This window comes from Carettochelys insculpta, chromosome 28 (genome assembly GCF_033958435.1).
Source record: "Carettochelys insculpta isolate YL-2023 chromosome 28, ASM3395843v1, whole genome shotgun sequence".
NCBI lineage: Eukaryota > Metazoa > Chordata > Testudines > Carettochelyidae > Carettochelys > Carettochelys insculpta.
This window is the reverse complement of record NC_134164.1, coordinates 15,464,430-15,488,673: the sequence shown is the minus strand read 5'-3', so window position 1 is coordinate 15,488,673 and position 24,244 is coordinate 15,464,430. Positions and strand designations below refer to the sequence as shown.

Here is a 24,244-nt window from a genome sequence, read left to right as displayed (position 1 = left end):
CCTTTTAAGGGGTGTATTCCTGGGTGCTATCGAATCCCTATAGCTGAGACCTCCCAGAGCTGAGCTGGTTCAGCATCTGTGTAGCTCTCTGGGGAGCTGTTACCCCAAATTTGTGCTTTGGCTGGGGGAGACCAGAGCTTCCGGTCCAGCAGGACAGGTTGGTGGGACACCCCAGACGGCAAGTGGGCAGGCGCAGTAGTATGATCAGCACACCAGGTGACAGTCACTAAGGTGACCTCTGTGAGCTAAGCTGTCAGAGAAGTCTGTCTGTATATGAGCACACAGCCCAGATTTAAGAGGCTGCTCAGCCCTTTGAAATCTCTGCTGGTCTAGACTTTGCAGGAGAGGAAAGTTTCTAAACCTCTACCACAGTACAGGGGTGCAAGACTCCTTCTACAGCAAGTAATGAGCTCTGACCAGGGTAGTTGCCACCAGCAAGATGAGCTGAATGGGTTTCTTCACAAGTACTTCATCTGCTGCACGTTGTCTGTACACTAGGGATGTGAAAGCTTAACAGGTTAACCAATAAGCACACACCTAATGGATGATGCTTACCAGCTCCCTGCCCACTGTAGGCAGTGGGCTGCTCCAGCCTTACAGGGTGCACTGTGGACAGGGGTTGCTTCATCTGCCCAGAGTAGCCCCTGTCAGAGGTGAGCTTGGGCGCAACGGCCACCCAGAGCAGCCCGTGTCCACTGCGGCTGTGTCATAGTCAGGGGTTGCTCCAACCCAGCCACAGCAGAAGCTGCTCTAGCCCAGCCTCTCCCCACTTGCTCCCCTTTTAATTGATTAACCAATCATCACATTTAACCAGTTAACCAATTAAATGGGATTTTATACCCCTACTGTATACCAGAGTGATTTATGAGCAGGGTGCCGGGAGGGGACATGTACTCATGAGAGTAAAAGACAACTACACTGTGATAACAAAACATCAGAAGAATTTTCTGAGCTACATTATATCTGGCACACACACCAGGTGGCTGTCCTACAGGAGTACATGGACACCATGTGTTTAGCCCATGAGCATTCTTTCCAAAGTTCAATACAGTAAACCTCGACGTACGCAGCTTCAAGGTGCACGTAACTTGCTTTAACATGAGTTAAGCACAACTTGATGCTGCTCTGCAGCCCCTCTCCCTGCCTTCTCCCAGCCGCATGGCTGTCAACCTGACCACCGTGCTCCTGGGGGAAGGAAGAGGGAAGGCTTTTAGCTCACCTAGCTGCCTGGGCTTGACTAAGCCACGCCACTGAGGGACGGCAGGGAGAAGCCCTCGTGGGCTGTTCAGTTTCCCAGGTCCACAAGCGGAGGGGAGCTGAGAACTAAAGGGCAGCCTGGATCCCATTTCCACCCCCCCACCCCCGCCGAACTTGCACAAAATTTGAGGTGGGGGTTGCAGGAACAAAACGCCCACGTAACTGAAGGGTTTCAATGTATAGTGCAAATAACTTAATGGTACAAGAGGAGATCAACAAAGCAACTGGTTGGGAAGGGAAATCCTCCATTCCTTCCACAAAAAATGTTGGCCTTCTGCCTCAGTTTCCTTGTAAATGCTATTAAATACCAGAATTATCTTAAGCTTCTGTTCCACTAAATCAGTTGTACCACATGCTCTGTTTTGGAAAAAGTGAATAGTAAGTGCAGCTGGTTGCTGGAATACAGTTAGCCCTGAGGGAATTCTGCAATTGCTGCATGTGGAGCCACAGTAAAACTACAGGATTCCCTCAGGACTGTACCGTCAACATTGGGACACAAATTTTAGTCAGACAGGAGTTTTAAAACCTTTATTTTCTAAAAGACTCATAAAATAAAAACAACCTTAATATGGTATGGAACAGTTGAGTAATATCAGAATTTTTATGCTGGTTTAAATGAAAAATGGGTGGAGACTAGGTAGAAAAATTCCAAAATTATCACTTTCTAAAAGTTTGATTGAGCCACCTATCCTTTTTGGATCCCTTTTTATAACATATCAGAAATCTTACGCTTTAGTCCCTACATTCTTCATGTGCTAATCTAAAATATTTGTTTTGCCTTGGCTGATGATTTTTCATTTTTTAAAATAACCAAAAAGAAAAGTGACACAGGACAATCCATTGTATTTAGAAGGGGAAGAAGGAAAATACATGTATGAACCATATCCCATAGCCTGGAGAAAAACTGCATTAAGATATAAGCCTGGATTTGTGTCATTTCAAACCTCTACTCAGTGCTCTTTATATTGCCACGAATTTCACCACCCTTATTAATAAGTAAGGCAATGTACCTCCCAGTAAGCTCCAAAAACTTAATACATACCAACTGCACATGGGGGAACAGTTAGATACACTGATCTGCAGATAAAAGAACATACAAAGTCACTGCTAAGGTTTTCTAGCAAAGTGAAAGCACTTTTAGGAGAGAGGAAGCAAATGCTTTCTGCTGGAGCATGTTACCAAGAGCACTGTCGCAACGTGAAAATGTCACAGAAGACAAGAGACTTGTTTAACTTCTTATTTCCACACTTTCAAGATTTTGGCTGGATAAGATATATCCTGATACAACTTTAACATTCAGTAAAGGATTTTTTTTTTTGCACATGTATACACACTTCATCTGAAGTGCCACATGGGACACAATTACTGCTTAGTAACATTATTATTCAACTTCAGCCTCAGTATAGACACACTGAGCAATCAGGGCACAGAAATGTAAGTGGCAGTCAGATCAGATCTGTAGTTTGTCCTTACAAAAGGGACTCCATAAACACACAACCCAGAATGCAGCAAATCGTTAAAAACTCAGTTTAAAAAAAAAGGGGGGGGAGCCAACATACATTCTCTTATATAGCCAGCCTCTGAGCTCCAGCCACGTTCTCAGCAATGCACCCTTTATTTTTTTCCATCCATATAGTAGTAGGCATCCTTCGATCCCGAGGGATCATGGGTTTGCACCCCAGTTGGACTGATTCGAGCAGCGTATTCTGTGGCTGTGCAATCCAATCCAGGAGTGGCAGTCCTTTCCGCACTGTGAGCAGCAGTAGGCAGATGTCACTCTGGTATCAAGGGCTCTTCCTGAGGGCTCTCCTGTCTTCCACTTCCTTCACCAAGGTAGTTTCATACATAGCAAGAGCTTCCTTCACTCCCTGTTTCCAGGCATGCCTGTCTAAGGCCAGCGAATGCCAGGTGTTTGCACTGATAGAGAGAGCACTGAGGTCACGCTTGCATGTGTCCTTGTAGAGCAATTTAGGTCGCCCTTTCAGCCTCTTTCCAGACGCCAGTTGGCCGAAGAGGAGGTGCTTCGGTATTCGGCCATCCGTCATGTGTGCGACATGGCCCAGCCAGCGCATACGCCTCTGTTTGAGAAGGGTGAACATGGAGGCGGTGCCTGCCCTCTCAAGCACTGCGCTACTGGGGACCTTGTCCTGCCACGAGATACCGAGTATCAGAGGGGTAGCCGTGTTAGTCTGGATCTGTAGAGCAACGAAGGGTCCTGTGGCACCTTATAGACTAACAGAAAAGTTTAGAGCATGAGCTTTCGTGAGTTAACTCACTTCTTCAGATGCTGGACATATTCTTCAGATGCTGGAGATACCGAGTGTGCGCCTAAGGCAGCGCATGTGGAATGTGTTGAGCCGCTGCTCTTGTTTTGAGCGCAAAGTCCCTGTTTCACTGCCGTACAGCAGTGTGCTCAAAACACAGGTTGTGTAGACCTGCACCTTGGTGTGTACAGTGAGCTTATTGTTAGACCATACTCTCTTCGTCAGCCTGGAGAATGTTGTGGCGGCTTTTCCAATGCGCTTGTTGATCTCGCTATCAAGCGACAAGTTGTCCAAGATCATCGAGCCTAGGTACACGAACTCATGGACGACTTCTAGTTCGTAGTCTAGCATGCTGCTAGATGATTCGTTACCCACATTTTGGCCCATCACCTGTGTCTTCTTTAAGCTGACTGTGAAGCCAAATTCCATGCATGCATCCGCAAAGTGAGTTATGAGTGACTGCAGTTCCTGCTGAGCGTGAGCAGCAATAGCTGCATCGTCAGCAAACAGGAACTCCCTTAGACGCTTCGTAAGCACCCTGGTCTTCACTCTAAGCCTCAACAGTTTGAAGAGGTTGCCGTCCATTCTCATGCGGAGAGAGATGCCCTCTGTAGCAGTTCTGAAGGCATATTCGAGCAAACTGCAAAGAAGATGCTGAACAGTGTTGGAGCCAGCACACACCCCTGCTTCACTCTGCTGAGAATCTCAAAGGGTTCGGATGTGGATCCGTCGTATATGACGGTCCCCTTCATGCCTTCATGGAAGGTCCTAATAATGCTGAGCAAAGCTGGGGGACAGCCGATCTTAGCCAGAATCGCGAACAGACTTTTTCTGCTGATGAGGTCAAATGCCTTGGGCAGGTCGATGAAGGCAATATACAGAGGTTTGTTCTGCTCCCTGCACTTTTCTTGTAGTTGCCTAACAGAGAAAACCATGTCTATGGTGGACCGTTCAGCTCTGAACCCACACTGAGACTCAGGGCAGACTTTCTCCGCAAGAACACTGAGCCTCTTCAGAACAACACATGCCAACAGCTTCCCCACAGTACTGAGAAGGGAGATGCTGCGATAGTTGTTACAATCGCTTTTGTCACCCTTGTTCTTGTAGACAGTAACAATGTTAGCATCCCTCATATCTTGCGGTATGCTGCCTTCTCTCCAGCATTGGCAAAGTATCCCATGCAGCTCTGAAACTAGGGTACCGTTGGCGCATTTGAGGATTTCTGAGGGAATACTGTCTTTCCTTGGGGCTCTTCCAGAAGAGAGTGCTTTTAGCGCATCGCTGAGTTCCTCCAAGGTGGGCTCAGCATCGAGTTCAGTCATGGTGGGCAGAGGCTCAATGGCATTCAGGGCTCTCTCTGCAACTACGGTCTCTCTGGCGTACAACTGTGAGTAGTGTTCCTCCCAGCGTTCCACCTGCTTGGTTCTGTCCTTCAAGACCTCGCCTGTAGCTGACTTCAGTGGGCCAGTCTTTCTTTGTGATGGACCGATGGCCTGCTTGATCCCATCGTACATTCCTCGCATGTTACCAGTGTCCGCGGCCTGCTGAATCTTGGAGCAGAGTTGTAGCCAGTAATCATTGGCACACCACCGAGCAACCTGCTGCACTTGACTCTGAGCAGACTGGGGCGCCTGCAGGTTCACCTCAGTGGGAGAGGACCCGTATGCAGCCAGTGCCTGTCTCTTCTTCTCAATCAGGGGTGTCAGCACTTCAGTGTGGGCTTCAAACCAATCAGCAGACTTGACTGTCTTCTTCCCAAAGGTAGATATCGCAGTATTATAAATAGCGTCCTGTAGTTGTTCCCATCTCTTGCTGATATCAGCGTCATCCGGACGGGGCAAGGCCTCTTCAAGCGCTTGGACAAACTCGCATATTTTTGAAGGGTCACGAGTCTTGCCAGTGTCAATGCACGGCCTCCCGTCCTTTTTGGAGTGAAAGAATCCTCGCGTCTGGACGTGCACCTTACTACACATGAGCAAGTGGTCGGTGTCACAGTCTGCACTGTGGTAGCTACGCGTCACCCTGACATTACCTAAACGGCTGCATTTGGTGAGGACGAGGTCAAGCTGGTGCCAATGTTTAGATCTTGGGTGTCGCCACGAAACTTTGTGCTGGAGTTTGACGGTGAAGAAGGTATTGGTTATGCAGAGGTCATGTTGGGAGCAGAGTTCAAGGAGGCGCTGTCCGTCCACGTCCGTGTCCATCCATGTGCAGAATATATTTTTATGTGCACTGAGGCACGCTGAAATGTGCACCACCAGGAGAAACACAAAATCTAGCCAAAGGGACTCTGCTAATCAGCTGGGCGGCATACGAATCTCTCCCCAGTGGCCACACAAGCGCACTTCTCACAGGAAACACTGGTCCTCAGAGAACTCATTTTAGTTCCAAGACTGGCCAGGTTTACACTATGAAATATGGATCCAAATAATCTCCTACTTGCTTTACAACAATGAAAACTTGAGCAGAGACAGTAAAAGTAGAATAAAATTTTAAAATCTCTTTTCTAGAGTGTTCTTTCTTCTAAAAGATTCAACATATATCCATACTATCTGTTGTAATACAGGTGATCGCCCTTTGTGCACCTTACCTGGTAGAACAGAATTACCAGTAATTTGGAAGGGTAACAGCATTGGTCTGTATTGACCAATGTAACTGCTCTCCGATTGAGACATCAGCAAGCCTGCTTAATACAAAGATCTGATCCCCGGCTACATTTTCCACCTCATTCCCTCTGAAAGAGAGAGGACAGGCGTGAGCTCTTCACCCATAATGGCTGCCAGCAGGATGTGGGAACAAAAAGGAAGCACTGATAATCTGTTGGTTTATCGTCTCTCAGATATCATCTACACCAGGAAATTTCCACTTGCCTCATTTGATGGAATCAGGTCCCAATTGCGTAAGGGTGCTGAAAACAGCTTCCTTCCCATCACTTCATCTGTGCTGTTTAGGGGGGTTCCATGCTGATAACTATCATCAGCCATGGGTTAATTTCCTCGTGCACATGAGACAAGTCACAAGAAGAGCACAAAAGACAGCAAAACTCAGGATGCATGTGCTAGACATAAAAACAACATACACAAACCAACCAGCTGGAACAAAACAACATAAAAGCAACTGTGCCACTGGTAATTAACAGCAGACAAGTCACAATTACTTGATTAGTATTTGCTTCGCAGCTGAATCTCACTTCCCACCTCTTTCAGAATGCAGCACACTGATTTGTTCCAGGTAATATATATACCACCCTGAACACCACATCTTGCTGAAACTGAGGTCAGGAAGACTTTTGCCATGGACTGCAATGGGAGTAGATCAGATCAAAGAATACAAAATAGGCTGAATTGGGGCCTGGAAATGTCAAAATGCAGAGATGCAGAGTTCAAGTGAAGGGGGCAGCGGGAACACAGAAAAATGTGAATTGGGAATGGAGAAGCACTTTTTTTTTAGACTGAAGGAGTAGAAACCCACACACAGCTTTGTACACTTGGATTTATTTTAATAAAGTTTTTTTAAACTTGCATTCTGAGTTTTCGATTGTAAGAGTATTTCTACTTTTAAAAGTGTTTTAACCTCAATATCTGCATTAGCTGAGGCACCTACTTTAAATGGGTGTCTGCTTTTAACCCAAAGCATACACAGTATTCTTAAAAATATTGAAAAATGTTTGATATGAAAACTGGAAGATTGTTTTTACTTTAATACAATCACAAAGGAAATTGTTTTATACAAGAGAGAACAGACTAAAGGCAAATGTACTTCATGCCCACAAATCCTGGTCAGTGTTAACTTTGGGCTTGTGCTTTCAATTTGATACAATTGTTTAACTGGACAGCAGGGAGGCATCATCACACCCATCTCCTGGAAGTTCCTCTTCCAATAATTGGCCTGGTCCTACTACACTTAATTATATGAGTAGGGCTGACTACAGTAAACTCTATTTTAACTGGTATTCAATCAACTGGCACTCTCAAATAACTGGCACTGCCACCAGGCATTAACCCTGCAACTATGTTTCTTCCTTTTCTGGGGAGACATGCTGCTCGCAGGCAGCAAAGGGATCCTATCCTGCCCGAGACATCGATGCCATTTCCCCTTCTTAAGCACGGGCTGCTGCTGGGATGCATGTGGGGAGCTGAGACGAGGCTGTTGCATCCGCTGCTCCCTATCCCTCTCTGGGCCTGGGCTGCAGAGGCTCCAGGGCTGCTTGGCAACTACTGCCAGTGGGTGGGGTGGGAAGGGAGAGCGCCCCCACCACATGCCAGCCCCTGCCCCCTGCAGCAGCACAGCCTGGGTATTGAGCTACTGGAGGCTGCTGAACCCCTGTGACCAGGCAGCAAGATGGGTGGCCAGAGCACGAGGAGACAGCTGCTGCCCCCCTTCCTCCCCCTCCCCACAGCAGCCTGAGCCACTGGGGAGCTACTGACCCCTGGCGGGGAAGTGATGGGACAGGTGGTTAGAGCACGTGGAGCCAGCACGGCTGGGCCCTGAGTGGCTGAGAGCTGCTTATGCCCAGACAGAGGCAGAGTTCCAATGGCTGGGCTGCTGAGGGCTTTGGACAAGGGAGAACGGAGGTAGTGTAGCCCCTGCTGTCAGAGAACTGGTGGAGAAGGGATCCTCTCTATTACCCATAATATTTAATATCCAGCAACCTCCCGGTGCTGAGGGTGCCGGATATGGAAGAGTTTACTGCATATGCATAAGTAAGGTTTTCAGGAGTCACCATTAACCTTCAAAATAAAAATGGCACCCTAGAAATGTAATGCATCACTCAGGTCCTTTAGATAGCACAGCCTTGTTCTAGACCATGAATGAAACTAAGAGAGGGAATGAGAATGCGCGGGGCTGGCGGGATGTGGTGGGGAGCGTTGGTGTACTTTATCAGTGGAGAATACATGGACAGGTGCTTTATTAATAAGCTAGCAATTCACATTAGTCACAAGTGGCCAATCACTAATGAGGTATTCAGAGCTCCCCATGTGAGTGCCAATAAAGGTGGCATGCCAAATGGAACTATCACTCATTCCTTAGATAACACGTCAGTTGATTTCAGTTTTAAAAAGTGTACTTTTCACATCCCCTCACCTGTAAAGCCCAGCTCCTTTAGTAACAGCAATCCAACTGCACAGACAGAGGAAAAAGACGTAAAAAATTTAAGAATCCTCGAATAAAGTGACACAAAAATTGGCCATCCCAAAATAATATCATACTATTACAGCCTAATGCCTCAGGAGTTTCCAGGAGTCTTTCAAATAACAAAGTGCCTAAGTCCAGTCTTTCATCAGCTATTGAACTGTACTCAGCTCCTAGACTTTGAAGGCAAATGGGACCAACATGACTATCCAGTCTCATCTCCTCCATATTACAGACTATGGAACCTTACCCTCCTATGAAATATACTCCTATTACCCCAGCTGTGTTACTCAAGTCCTCAATTCACAGTTTCAAGTATCAGAGGGGTAGTTGTGTTAGTCTGTATCTGCAAAAACATTGAGAAGTCTTGTGGCACCTTATAGACTAACATTTACTGGAGCATAAGCTTTCGTGGGCAAAGCAGGTCTTTGCCCACAAAAGCTTATGCTCCAATAAATCTGTTAGTCTATAAGGTGCCACAGGACTTCTCATCATTGCTGCGAATTCATGGTTTAAAGTCTCAGTTTATAGAGAATTCACCATTCACACTAGTTTAAATCCCATGGTGCAGAGACCGATGAAACCTGTCCTCCCCCAGGGTCCTGGACGATCCGATTCAGGAAAAAATTCCTTCTCAAACGCAAATATGGCAATCAGGTAATATCTTATTATTAATCCAGTGCTGACTGTCATTTGTTCTGCTCCTTTTACCAGAACACATTTCCACCTTTGGGGAGTGAAGAGAAATCACTTCTCCAACTGGCCGTTTCTTGAACGAGAAATGGCAGCTGTTTGATGCTACTGAGAAGTTTTAAAATAACCCTGAGGGACAAGGATTAGTGATCAGAGTACAGGTGAGCCTTGGGCAAAGCTGAATGATAACATACAATGAATCATGTAGTGAGCAGCACCAAATATGTGCTGTTTGACTAAGACAGTTGGGTATGTAAGACTTGCTAATTGCCTGCTAGGAAGTTTGCATTTCCTATGAGTGTTTTTAACCAGCAGCCCAGGCACATGTCATACACTGTTATAATTTTGTTATCTGATAAACCTGTACCTTAAAAGGTGGAACTAATTTCTGTGAAAGTTGAGAACCAATCCCATATCCTTATTTGGGCAAAACATATGTTAAGAAAACAATACAGTATTTAACTGCATTTCCTATGTGTCAAGTATCGGAGGGGTAGCCGTGTTAGTCTGGCTCTGTAACAGCAGCGAAGGGTCCTGTGGCACCTTATAGACTAACAGAAAAGTTCTGAGCATGAGCTTTCGTGAGCACAGACTCACTTCTTCAGATGCTGGCCTTGGAAATCTGCAGGGCCAGGTATAAATAAGCCAGAGCAAGGGTGGGGATAACAAGGTTAGCTCAGTCAGCAAGGGTGAGGCTTACTACCAGCAGTTGATCTGGAGGTGGGAACACCAAGGGAGGGGAAGCTGCTTCTGTATTTAGCCAGCCATTCGCAGTCTTTGTTTAAGCCAGAGCTGAGGGTGTCGAATTTGCAGATGAATTGTAGCTCAGAAATTTCTCTTTGGAGTCTGGTCCTGAAATTTCTTTGCTGTAGGATAGCTACTTTTAAGTCTGCTACTGTGTGGCCTGGGAGATTGAAGTGCTCTCCTACGGGTTTTTGTATATTGCCATTTCTGATATCTGATGTGTGTGCATTTATTCTTTTACGTAGAGACTGTCCAGTGCGTCCGATGCATATGGCAGAGGGGCATTGCTGGCACATGATGGCATAAATTATATTGGTAGATGTGCAGCTGAATGAACCCACGATGGTGTGGCTGATCTGGTTAGGTCCTGTAATGGTGTTGCTGGTGTAGATATGTGGGCAGAGCTGGCAACGAGGTTTGTTGCATGGATGGGTCCCTGAGTTAGAGTGACTGTGGTGCGGTGTGTAGTTGCTGGTTAGGATTTGCTTCAGGTTGGCAGGTTGTCTGTGGGCAAGGACTGGTCTGCCTCCCAAGGCCTGTGAAAGTGGGTGATCATTGTCCAGGATGGGTTATAAATCCATGATGATGCGCTGTAGAGGTTTTACCTGAGGACTGTAGGTGATGGCTAGTGGTGTTCTGTTGGTTTCTCTCTTGGGCTTGTCCTGTAGTAAGAGGCTTCGTGGCACACGTCTGGCTCTGTTGATCTGTTTTTTCACTTCCTCAGGTGGGTATTACAGTTTCAAGAATGCTTGGTAGAGATCCTGTAGGTGTTTGTCTCTGTCTGAGGGGTTGGAGCAAATGCGGTTATATCTTAGTGCTTGGCTGTAGACAATGGATCGTGTGGTGTGTCTGGGATGGAAGCTCATTGATCCATTGTCTACAGCCATTACAGGACCTAACCAGATCAGCCACACCATCGTGGGCTCATTCAGCTGCACATCTACCAATATAATTTATGCCATCATGTGCCAGCAATGCCCCTCTGCTATATACATTGGACGCACTGGACAGTCTCTACGTAAAAGAATAAATGCACACAAATCAGGTATCAGAAATGGCAATATACAAAAACCCGTAGGAGAGCACTTCAATCTCCCAGGCCACACAGTAGCAGACTTAGAAGTAGCTATCCTACAGCAAAGAAATTTCAGGACCAGACTCCAAAGAGAAATTTCTGAGCTACAATTCATCTGCAAATTCGACGCCCTCAGCTCTGGCTTAAACAAAGACTGCGAATGGCTGGCTAAATACAGAAGCAGCTTCCCCTCCCTTGGTGTTCCCACCTCCAGATCAACTGCTGGTAGTCAGCCTCACCCTTACTGACTGAGCTAACCTAGTTATCCCCACCCTTGCTCTGGCTTATTTATACCTGGCCCTGCAGATTTCCAAGACCAGCATCTGAAGAAGTGAGTCTGTGCTCACGAAAGCTCATGCTCAAAACTTTTCTGTTAGTCTATAAGGTGCCACAGGACCCTTCGTTGATATTTCCTATGTGGAAACTTACATCCCAGTTCAGCAAGTTACTTAAACATATGCCTAAGTTTAAGTTTGTGAGCAATCCCTCTGACATCAATTGGATCACTTAAAGACTGACGTGCTTAGAGACTTTCCTGAACTGGGGCCTTGGAGGTGAATTAAAAGACGCTGAAAACAAGGATTTAAAACGCAAGTGTTCACAAATTAATCCTGGCAGAATAAATGGAATTGCTAACTTTAAACGTACATGGGAATAGATTGTGTGCCTGTTTTGAAGCATCTGTTCAAGTTTAAGCACATAAAACTTTTTTCAGTCCAGTGACTCCATAGGGAAATGCCTCAAACATCAGCTAAGCTGACTCAAATTTTCCATTGCACTTCCTCTTACACAGCTATGATCATATATACACCATTCATTATCTCAAATATATATTTTTACTTATAGCTTTAAAAAAGCAGCTTCTAATTCCCCTTGTCTCATAAATCCCAAGACATTAATGTAAACATCACCATTGTGCTTAATATTTAGTAGGCCATAGTCCAATATATTGGATAGCTAGCCCTTAACTAAACAATATACATTTTTTCCAAGTAAAATGCAGTTGGTGGTTTTGCTACGGTGCAATGGTAGGTATTGTATGCTGCCAGAGAAAAGCCTCAAAGTTCAAATTACACACACAATCCCCCATCCAAAAAGTTTTACTTCTGAAAATATCATTTCACTAGAATATCACTGTTTTCTGTTACCAACACACACTTGGCAGCATGATAATTTAGAATAGTTCATAAAGACTTTGTGGTCTTTTACCCTCATTTTCATTTTGTGATTAAATTTTGAATATTTGCAATATCTGATTTCATGATTCGTTTTATGTTTTTCTGAACCTGAAAAGCCAAAACACAAAGAGCCAAAAAACAAAACATCTAAAATTCCTATGTTCTCTATCCCACACTCAGAACAAACACACACATCACACCTTAGTAAACCATGTGCAAGAATCCAATCCTTATCAGACAGACAGTCTTTCTTTGTCTAAGAAAGAATTCCTTTCATAAGTTTTGAAAAGTTGGATTGATGTGAAACACCGCAAAAAGCATTTTTAAGAGACCATTCGCTCAAGACTAACAGAAACTGGTGGCCAAACGGAAGTGGGTCTAATATCAAAACTGTACTCAATGTGTGTGGAATCTTTGATGGTTTCTTAAAACAGATTTCTCTATAATTAGATAAAAGCAATTTCTCAAACCAACCAAAAGAAGTGGGGCCAAGAGCTGGCATGTGGCATTTCAATTCAGAGCAAAGCATTACAGTCAAATTAGTGAGGCAGCTAGGCTAGTCTGCAACTTTACAAACAAGCAGTCCCGTGGCACCTTAGAGACTAACAAATGTATTAGGTTCTGACTTTTGAGGGTAAAACCCACTTCCTTAAATAGGAAGAAAGACAAAGTGAACAGGGAAGAAAGTTTGCTTAGATGGGAAATTGTCTTTTACAAAGATATCTAATAGATGTAATTCAGCCAAAGACTCTAAAATGTGAATCAGTCTGAATGAACATCTGACTTGGTTCATGAACAACACTTGCAACTTTGCTCTGTATCCTGCACAGCCCTGATTGAGAACCACTATTTAGAGCCTTTTAGCAATCATTTCAAAAGAACCTCAGGGTTCTCTACAACTACTCAGGCCATAGCTAGTTTAAAACTATTCTGATCTGCCCAAGCAAAACTTGCTGCTATTGATGTTTCAAAGTCTTAAAACAGATGCTAGCATATTATATCCTTGTTCATTTCTTCCCCCTCCCCACAACCGGACCACAGAATCTATTGCTGTCATTGGTACCGCATGCAGCAGAAGTTGGCAACCCCCAGCCTGTGTGCCACTCTCAGCACGCAGGCCGATTTAGAGTGGCACATGCCTGGGGGTTCTCACCCCGCCCCTCCTCTCTCATGCAGCATGGGGGGGGGTTGGTAGTACAGGGTCGGAACACCCACCATGGTGCGGGGCTGGGGCCAGAGCCTCCACCATGGAGCCCTCACCGTAGCACAGGGCTGGGGTACAGAGCTCTTCCCACAGTGCGGGGCTGATGTGTGGCCCCCACGGGAGCGTGAGCTGAGGTTGGAGCCTGTGATGGAGTGGGGGGAGTGCATGAGAGATGTGATGGAGTAGGGGGAGTGCATGTGAGAGTCAGGCTGGATGTCTGAGACAAGCAGAGCAGTTCCCAGTGGCTAAGGATGACCCTGGGGATACAACTGGCAGGTAACACCTCTGCCCTGAACAAAGAGGAGGGAGGAGCTGAGCTGGTTTTTGAATCGGGGGCAGCAGTTAGAGGCTGGGGAAGGGAGAGCTGGAAGGCAGCCAGCCTGAGGAGGGGGAAAGCTACACCCCAGAGGGGCACCCCTCGGGGTCTTCTCCCCAGGACGGGTTGGAATGACCGTCTCTGGCTGCTGTACTGTCGCTTCTGTGAGGAACTGGGCATCTGTTGCCTAATAAACCTCCTGTTGTACCTGCTGAGTGAGTGTCACTCCTGCCAGCGGATGGGGTGCAGTGCAGGGGGACCCCTGAACCCCATCACAGCGCCCCAGTCACAGGGCCCTCACCAGAGCATGCATGCAAGGCCAGGGCCAAAGAATGGGGCTGGGGCAGCAGCACGACCCAGCCCACTCCATGCACAGCTTGCAGACAGCAGGCACGAGGGGCCCAGGGCCATGCTGGCTAACCCTTTTTGTCCACTGCACTAAACAGTAAAGTGCTGCATCTTTCTTCATTCATTAATGAAGTTGTGGGAAGTAGGACTATTAGGGACTTTAAAAAGTATCACCGACACTCGCACCATACCTGGAGGTCAAAAGGTCAAATTTTGGCACTCCGCCTCACAATGATTGCTGACCCCTGGCATATAACAAAAGAGCAGTCATGCAGCACTTTAAAGACTAACACAATAATTTATTAGGTGATGAGCTTTCGTGGGACAGACCCACTTCTTCAGATCTGGAAATTCTGATGAAAGTAAACTGGTCGGACAAAAATATAACAGACAAATAGAAAAAAAAGAAAAAGAGATAAACTGACAAATCAGCTATGTAAAACAAAAGGGGAGTGAAGGCTGGGGAAGAGGGAGAAGAAAATTACTGGCTGCAAGTGTCTATTACCTGACTTGCTTAAGATGCCTATCAATAGCAAAGATGGTGAAGCTGTCTTTGTAATGCTTAAGGTAATTGTTAACTCTGTTAGGATGTAGTTGCAAAGCATCGAACTTGAGAATAAAGTTGAGAACTTGAATTTGAGAAAAAGCATGGTATATAGTTTCATTACAAGGGGGAAAAAAAGCAGTTGCTCACCCAAAATCTACCCCTCTTAGCATACAGAAACACAAAACTTTTCACACCTTGCATTTTAAATTACTCCGCTAAGCATTACATGAAGTCAGAAAAAATGCCTTCTTCACTTCAGGGAGCTTGAGGGAGAAGACGACAGACTGTGCAGTAGTCCTTCAGGAGGCAGAGAAAAGAGTGTGCCACTATGTATTTCCACATTTTCTGTCGAGGCACAGAGAGAAGCAGTAGTCAGATGGTGCTGCTCACTACTGCTAAACTCAGGTTGGGAACAGTGTCTGCTCTTCTCAGCTCACCAGTCTCAGAGTTGTACACAAATGTGGTAAGAAAAGGGGATTTAAGATATTTATCGGAAACCTCATTTTGACGCTATTGGTACCATTTAAAATTTGGTCCAAAAACCCTAGAGATCAAGTTCCCATGCTGGGATTTGTACGTGCACCACACACTTGAAGGTTGTTTTGGAGGTCAGGGTGGGGATGGGGAGAGGTAGTACAGACGTGCTTCCAGAAATGCATCCTTGAAAGAAAGAGCATTAAAGGGCCATTTGCTTATTGCTGTTCAGATGGACATTACAGACTTCTTTGTACATACTGGAACCAAGAGAAGGTAACCCTGTAATTTGAAGGAAATATTCTCTATGATGCAAAAAGGCAAATGCTAATGATGTTATTACCCCCAGTTCCAAAAACATCCATATAAATAAATATTGTTTTATGCAGAAAAGAGATTGCATTGCAAGTAAGTCAGAGTCAGTCAAGGGTTAAAGTTTATAGGCCCATAATATAATAGTCATTTGGCATATTCACTGCTAGTTGGATAGTGTACTTCCCCAGACAGCAGACAAGCTGCAGCTGGGTACCTCTGGGGGGCATGTCCTGAACACCAGTCCATTGTCTGGTCCCCCTACACAATCTGATACAAATACTCAGAGCTAACACAGAAGTTTTCCCTCCAATGATGGCCAAGCAGCCTGTTTCAAAAATAATATCTAAAATCCTTTTTCATATATAAAACTATAGCTTTGCTTGCCTGCCCACCCTCCCACCCACAAAACCAGATGGCATTTATGGAAGAGCGACATCAAACATTTAACACTGTCACATAAATCTGCAAAGACAGATCATTAAAAACATTGCAAGTTCTGAACTTGGAAAGATTTAGTCTTGGTGCTCAGTAAAGAATGCCTGTGTTAACAAAAGACCTTCTCAGTTGTAGTCTCTCAACTAGAAGTTTCTCCTACACTTTTTGGCTCGGGAATCCATTTTGTCTTAATGTGCGTCAGCTGCTTAGGTTTTCCATGCAACAAGAATCTCTCTCTCTCTCTGCTCGCTAAGCAAGCATTTTTCACATTTAAAATCCAAAGGAAAGATTTTCAAATTACAGTTGGCTCTTCATTCCTATTGATTTTCACTAAGTTAGGTGCCTTGTCTGCCTTTGAAAATCTCCTCCTAAATCTAGTACAGGTTATTCCCTGAAACTTTCTATTTTTGTACATTTTAGTAGTTATTTATTAATAGTCCAGAGAATTAATTTGATAAAATAAACTTCAAGTTATTGACAGTTCAAATGATCAAATTACATCAACAACAGCTAATTTCTTTGGTGCACTTTGGGATGTTTTCAGACAAGAAAAACTACAGCACTATATACTCGGCCCACACTCATCAGCTAAGATTACTTCAAAATCTTCCTTTTAAATAAAAATTATGAAGACTAAATTCAAAATAGTAAATTTAAGGCTGCTTTTTAACATTGCTACAAAAGAGAATGTTTTATCAGAATGATTTTACATGGCTGAATTCACTATATTTACTGTTATGTTGTTAATGCTTTCTTTTCACCTCTGTGATCACAACAAGCTTTTGTTCAAATTCCAGCACATTCAAAAGTAAGAAAAGTGGACTGGAAAGGGTAAGACAGAAGCAGCACAGAAATACGGCTAAAATTTACTCACATGGCTCACTGGTTCCTAGTGCAAAAACCATTAAATTCAATGCAAGGAGACGTCAAGAGGACAAGGTTCTCAAAATTGTATTGTTGAACCTGAAGAAATAATCATCTCTGAGCATCTACTTCAACTAGAGTGAACATGCAAGTGCTATTGACAAAATACTGCCAGAAGAGGCTGAAACACATGAAAGTCATTTTCCACTGTTACTATTTGAGAATGTCCTAGCACAGCCCCCTGCCTCCTCCCCTTATTCAATCTGTACAGACAGATTGAATTCCAGGGGGATACTATGGGTTTTCCTCTCATACTGGAGTCTGAAAATCTTTATAACAATTATCAGTAATGATGGGAAAAGGACACTCCAGTCTCTTTCTAGCTCTAGCCTTTCCCAGACAATTATTTCAGCAGAGTAGTTTAGACAATAAAATTTTATTAATCTTTTCACTCCCCTCTAATTACAATAGCAGGTATCTCAGACCCCATGTGTGCAAATATAACCACTGGGAAGCAAACTGCAACCATGATAGAGACAGTGATACAAAGCTGTTGAAAAAAACAATGCTGATCTACCACCAAACACTGACCAACCTGCTAACACCACCACATCCCAACAACTTCAACCCTCACCCAAAAGCACAAGTGTGGGTTGATTGATAGGTTTCTTTACACACAAAAACCTGTGCTACCAATTTAAAATTACAATTTAAATTATAAACATAGCTTTATTACCTTGAACACAACAAAACAGAATCCAAGCCAAACTTGCCCTCACTTCTTCACCTGGTCTCACCAAAGCTAGTGTGTGAAAGCAACAGGACCAACAGGTTCCTAGCAGAAGAAACTCATTGCCAACTCCATAGAATCATGGGGAGCCCCCACGAGGAAAAACTGTGCTGCTAGCTAGATGGCTTGCTCCATCCTAAGAGTTTCCCCTCTTGACTTCTGCCAGGCTCACTCTGGACACTAACTCCAGCTTGGCTCTCTCCTGCATCAGAACCTTCCTCCAAATTTGTTACTTACCAGCTTCCCTCCATCTGAAGATTCTGTGCGCAGCCCCACACTTTATCCATAACCCCCTTTGCGTACAGCGGTTCGTAATAAATGATCCATGAGCGCTGTGAACGGTGCCGGGGTGGGGCTGCTTTCCAAACTCTACATATTTATAAGAGACAAGAAGGTCCCCCTTTTCCCTCCCCCTCTTCACACCCTCTCCCTGGCCAGAGCCAGCGCCCTGCAGGAATCACATCCATGTGATCAGCAGGGTATTTACTGGCCCTACAGGGTTTGACCCTGGTCTATCAGCTGCCACAATCTCCATCCCAGAACTACAGGGCTGGTACTCGCCCACCGGGGGTCCCTAGGCAGGAATATCTCCTGTTTACCCCCTGCAAACCCACCTATGAGTAATTCATGGCGCGGGCAGGCAGCTGCTGTCTGCGTGTGCCCGGCACTGGCTTTGCTGAGCAATTGGTGAACCACCCCGAGACTCAGACATGCACTGGATGCCCGTCCTCACTGCCCGCCGGCCGCCCCCGCCGGCCGCCCCCCCCACCTGCCCCCCTGCCCCGCGCCCGCCTCCCCCCCACCTGCCCCCCTGCCCCAGCCAGCTGCCCCCACCAGCCCCCCTGCCCCGCGCCCGCCTCCCCCCCCTGCCCCCCTGCCCCAGCCAGCTGCCCCCACCAGCCCCCCTGCCTCCCGCCCGCCTCCCCCCCACCTGCCCCCCTGCCCCAGCCAGCTGCCCCCACCAGCCCCGCGCCCGCCTCCCCCCCACCTGCCCCCCTGCCCCCCGCCCGCCTCCCCCCCACCAGCCCCCCTGCCCCGCGCCCGCCTCCCCCCCACCTGCCCCCCTGTCCCCGCCAGCCGCCCCCACCTGCCCCCCTGCCCCCCGCCCGCCTCTCCCCCACCAGCCCCCCTGCCCCCCGCCCGCCGCCCCCACCAGCCCCCCTGCCCCCCGTCGCTCACCGGGCTGGCGGGCGCTCCGGCGGGGCGGGGCCAGGCCGGACCCGGGGATCGGGACCCGCCCCTGCCCCCATCGCTCCCTCAGCCGGCCGGGGCCGGGGCCAGGGCCGGGGCCGGGTCGTAGCGCGGCAGGCTCGGGGCCGCCCCCCGCCGGGGAGGGCAGCGCGGCGCATGCGCAGCTCCGGGCGCGCGGACTCCGAGCCCGCCGGCCGCAGCGGTTTGCACGCGCGGTGCCAGTTGCACACGAAGTGCTGGGTGTTTGCACGCGTAGTGCAGATGCACGGTCGGGTGTTTGCACGCGCGGTGCCAGATGCACACCTGAGAGTCGTTGCACACAGCGTGCCTGATACCTGCTTTTGCACATGGTGTCATCTACATGTTTGTAATCTCCCGCCACATTGCACGTGGCTTTCCTGAAGCCGGCTACGCTTTGCAAGGCGTTTCTCTCGGCTAATTTCATCCCGTGGTTTGGCCAACCTCGGCACAGGTATTCCCCAGCCGCCAAGCGCCTCAGGAGTCCTCTGAGCACCCGCACTTACAGCACACGGCGCAACGGACTTGGCTCTTTCAGCCTTCTAAACCTGGGGGTCTCAACCTTCTCATTTGCAGACCCCTAAGCGATTTACATAGAGCTGGGTCCCGCTGGGAATCTGGACGCCCTCTATTTCCGGATATCCCTTCTCCTTTGCTTCTGCGCAAACGCTGGTACCCGAGATCTTCTGGTGAAAGCAATTTATTACAAGCTAGCAGCTGTACCGCTGCTGCTCAGGGCTGGTGGGGGCCCGGGGCATGGCAGGGTGGTGTGTACAGGTTGTGTGGGCAGGGGACTGGGAGGTGTGGGGGGCCCAGGTGAGGGCTTGCAGGAGTCAGGCGGGGGGAGGGGCTCAGGGCAGCTAACAGGTAGGGTCTGAGGGAGTCAGTACAGCCAGACCTGTGCTCCCTGGTCCCAGCTGGTGGCTGCTCCCCAGGGGTCCTGGCCTGTGTTGCTCTGCCGGCGCCTCCTCCAGCGGGAGGTGGTGTGGCAGCGGGGACTGTGCTGCCCAACCCTGGCTGGCAGCTGCCTCCTGGGGGTGGGGCACAATGGCACAGCTGTTGGGTGCTGGAGCTTCCCCCACTCCTGAGTTCAGTGCTGGGGCCAAGGACCAGGGAGGAGGATGGTTTGGACTGAGGCTTTGGGGTAGGGGAGCCACTTTCCTGTGTCCTGAGGCCTCAGCTGGCCGCTCTCTTACTGGTGCGGCCACCCTCTTGCGGTCCCTCTGCGGTATAATTGCCCCCGTCCCTTGGGGAGCATAACTGTCCCCCTATCAGACCCCTCCCTTTCCGTTGAATGGGAAACAGTCAGACTCCAGGCACATCCCGTTGTCCTGGCACAACCAAACCCAGGCCTTGCTTTAAGTTGTAACAAGGGAAAGCTGCCTACCAAATGTGGGGTCCTAGTTCTCACTGTTAGCAGTTCTCGAACAAACAAACTCACAGCCAGAGTCACATTTCTAAAGTGGATGATAGACAATATTCTACCAGTTGTCCCCCTCTCCACAGATATAAAGCCAGTGCTGTCCTTGTGCCGCACTTGTGGCACCTTGGCTGGTGGGGAGTCAGCTGAGCAGCAGCTCCTCATTTTTTTCTTACAACAAAAGCACTGTATAAAACATTTTAAAAAGTAATTATTCTATACTAGCTTCTCTCCACTTAGCAGAGAGACAGGGTGGGAGATCGTAATATATTTTACTGAGCCAGCTTCTGTTAGTGACAGACACAAGTTTTCAAGACATGCAGAACTCATCTCTCTCACACCAACAAAAATTGATCAGATAAAATATGTCATCTTACCCACCATGGCTCTCTAATATCCTGGGACTAAACTGCATCTTTCTGCTTAGGCAGTCGTTTGGACACTAAATATGAAACAGCAAGAAGAAGAAGAAGAAGAAGACAGGACTAGTACCTTATTTATACTGTAGTCCTTTCATAAAGTAAGTCAGCACAGAAACAGCAGAGTTTCTGCAGAGTTCGAGAGCAGCTTTTTAGCAGAGAATGCTACACTTTAAGGTGGGAAATGCAGAAGAATTCTGTATCCAATTGAAATTGCAGGCATAGCGTAAGAAGACAGGATGTAGTGCCTAAGTTAGAATTTTGCTAGAACACTGCAGTGATACTGGTAAGTTTTTTTTTTTCCAGATGTTTATTACATCAATATGAGATACAAGTCTCATTCATAAAGTCAAAATCATTCATTTCAAAATAGTGTCAAGGTGATTTTTAAAACAAACTATCTTATTTAAATAGACAGTCAATTTCTAAAATTAAAATATATGCCCCGAGAAAAGATCCAAGGATCTTAAAGCACTTTACAAAGCTAGCAAAGTAGCATTAATCCCACTTCACGGATAAGAAAACTGAGGCATAACATCTCACACAGAGTCAGTATCTGAGTTGGGAATAGAATCCACATTCCATGTTCTCCATTCAGCTCTTAACTAGGATTCTTTGCTGTATTTTAACATGCAGGGAGTGAGCTGATTCTGCAGAGATGTACGTTTTCAAAGGTCCATTGAGTTCAGTAGAGTTATCACCGTTTACATCAACTGAGGTTCTGTCTTCAGATCTATAAATAAAGATTTCTCTTAGCCAGGAATTTTTTCCTCAAATAAATAATATGGTGTTTTAATTAGTTTGTTTCATTATAAAAAGATGCAGTATTCTCTTGGTGAATTCCTGGCCCCTTTGAAGCCAATGACAAAACTTCTCTTGATTTAATTGGGGCTCAATATCACCTCTTGCTTTCAAATTAGGGCTTTGGGTGGCTGGATTCTTGGGTTCGTTTCTCAGCTGTAACACTGAAAGACAAAATCACAGAAATGTTGGGCTGGAAAGAACATCGAGAGCTCATCAAGTCCAGTCCCTGCACTGGACCAAGTAAACTAAGACCGTCTTGGACAGGTGTACGTGTCACCCAAAGATGGGTGACAGATGTACTTTCTTTGGAAGTCTGTGTGATGCCCTGTGGAGGATGGGAGACTATTTACACAGGTAGTGATACCGATATTATGAAGTTGGAAGGAATCTGGTCAGATGTGCCTCATGAGGTATCTGTGACCACATTCATAAGAACATAAGAACATAAGAATGGCCATACTGGGTCAGACCAAAGGTCCATCAAGCCCAGCATCCCATCTGCCGACGGTGGCCAATGCCAGGCGCCCCAGAGAAGGAGAACAGAAGACAAGTGATTTATCTCCTGCCATCCATCTCCTGCCCTTGTTATGAAGGCTAGGGCACCATACTTTATCCCTGGCTAACAGCCATTTATGGACCTGACCTGCAAAAATTTATCAAGCTCTTTTTTAAACCCTAATAGAGTCCTGGCCTTCACAGCCGCCTCGGGCAAGGAGTTCCACAGGTTGACTGTGCGCTGTGTGAAGAAAAATTTCCTTTTATTAGTTTTGAACCCACTACCCATCAATTTCATTTGGTGTCCCCTAGTTCTTGTATTATGGGAAAAGGTAAATAATTTTTCTATATTCACTTTCTCCACACCATTCATGATTTTATATACCTCTATCATATCGCCCCTCAATCGCCTCTTTTCCAAACTGAAAAGTCCCAGTCTCTCTAGCCTCTCCCCATATGGGACCCTTTCCAAGCCCCTAATCATCTTAGTCGCCCTTTTCTGAACCTTTTCTAATGCCAATATATCTTTTTTGAGGTGAGGAGACCACATCTGCACGCAGTACTCGAGATGTGGGCGTACCATAGTTTTATATAGGGGAAGTATGATATCTTTTGTCTTATTATCGATCCCTTTTTTAATAATTCCTAACATCCTATTTGCCTTACTAACTGCCGCTGCACACTGCGTGGATGTCTTCAGAGAACTATCCACTATAACTCCAAGATCCCTTTCCTGATCTGTCGTAGCTAAATTTGACCCCATCATGTAGTACGTGTAATTTGGGTTATTTTTTCCAACATGCATTACCTTACACTTACCCACATTAAATTTCATTTGCCATTTTGCTGCCCAATCACTCAGTTTGCTGAGATTCTAAGCTGCTAAGTCTGATAATCTTGTTTCTGCGTTTGGATCACCTCTGGGCTGTGAGTTAGGGGGGTGTATGGTACAACTGTATTTCAGAGCTGTGCTTGTGTCACACCCAGACAGGCTGGCATCAGCACTGCCTCACTTGTCCCCAGCTGGACAATAAACCCACCGAGAGGAAGAACTGGGGTACACGCCTTTGGAATCAACATGGCATGTGCTATGCCTATGGACAGAGAACTCCAGGCTTTTCCATGCCACCTGCTGGGCAACTTGTGTTTGGGATAAAGGACACACAAGCTGCATGATGAACACCTCTAAAAGGCAGCTTCCTCGTCTCCATTCCTGCGTCTTACCTCTAGAGCAAATTTTCTATAACTAAAAGTCTGAAGAAAAGGCTGAGGGATCCAGCCAAGCTGGGCCATGTTCCACAGGGACTTCCATGACAGCAAATTCACCAGCACCGCTAAGAACCTGACACACGGACTTTGACATCTCTGCATCTGATTGCTTTACCATTGAACAACCTTCTGCTTCTTTTTTCTTTATAATAAACTAGTATTTGTAGCCACTAAAGGATTGGCTGGCCATGTGGTATTTTGGGTAAGAGCCTAACTGATGCTGACGTGGTAAAGTGGCTGGTCCTTTGAGTTCAGCAGAACATTTTGTATAGTGAGCGTTTTAAATAACTCCTTACTTTACTGGACCTGTGTGCTAGTGGGGAGCCAGAGAACTGGACTGATATGCAGGGGGCTGTGAGTCTTTTTTCAGCTTCTTGGTAGCCAGTGTGAGGAATCAGAGGCGGGATGTGACTGGTCAGTGAATTTATCTTCAGTGTTAACCCTCAGTTTTGGAGCATCCGCTCTCTCTTTTGCAGCCTGCCCTGACTTAGATACTGCCTTAAGGCAGGGCAAAGAGGAGTGCGCACTCAGGGCCCTGGGCTTTGCAGGGCGCGGTGGGCCAGCGTGATTGGCCGGAGCAGTCAGCTCTGGAAGTGACTGGTTGGTCCTGGAAGAGATGTCTGCCCCAGGCCCTGCACCCACTGAGGGACCACTCTGCTCTGGGTAACAGCCTGTTCCTGGGCTTACCTACCCTTATGTCCAGAACGGTTTCCCTGATATCTAACCTAAATCTCCTTTGCTACTGATGAAGCCAGTTACTCCCTGTCCTGCTCCCAGTGAGGACAGGGAACACTTTAGAACAGCCCTTAATGTATTTGACGTCTGTTACAGACCCCTGCGGTGAGATGTCGATAGGTGTTCGGCTGTCTCAGGAGCTCTTCCTGCTACCCGCGTGCCTCCCCGCCCCCATTCTCGGGGCTGAGCATTTTCTACCTTTCTGTGGAGGTCGGGAATTCAAACCCTTTTAGCGTTCTTGCTGCGCTCCTCTGGA

At 46.8% G+C, this 24,244-nt stretch overlaps 1 protein-coding gene across 4 annotated transcripts in view; it reads right to left on the bottom strand.

The window, feature by feature from the left end:
• GJC1 (gap junction protein gamma 1) overlaps positions 1–18,938 on the bottom strand; it is a 37,402-nt gene extending 18,464 nt beyond the window's left edge. The window contains exons 1-2 of one of the 4 annotated variants that reach the window (XM_074978841.1): positions 18,817–18,927; positions 8,607–8,642 (exon numbers count right to left, since the gene is read on the bottom strand). The gene's annotated coding sequence lies outside the window, so the exon portion shown is untranslated. Of the gene's footprint in view, positions 1–8,606; positions 8,643–16,857; positions 16,970–18,816 lie in introns of those variants that run through there. The other 3 variants (XM_074978840.1, XM_074978839.1, XM_074978843.1) reach the window with 3 other exon arrangements.
• Positions 18,939–24,244: the final 5,306 nt, after the last annotated feature.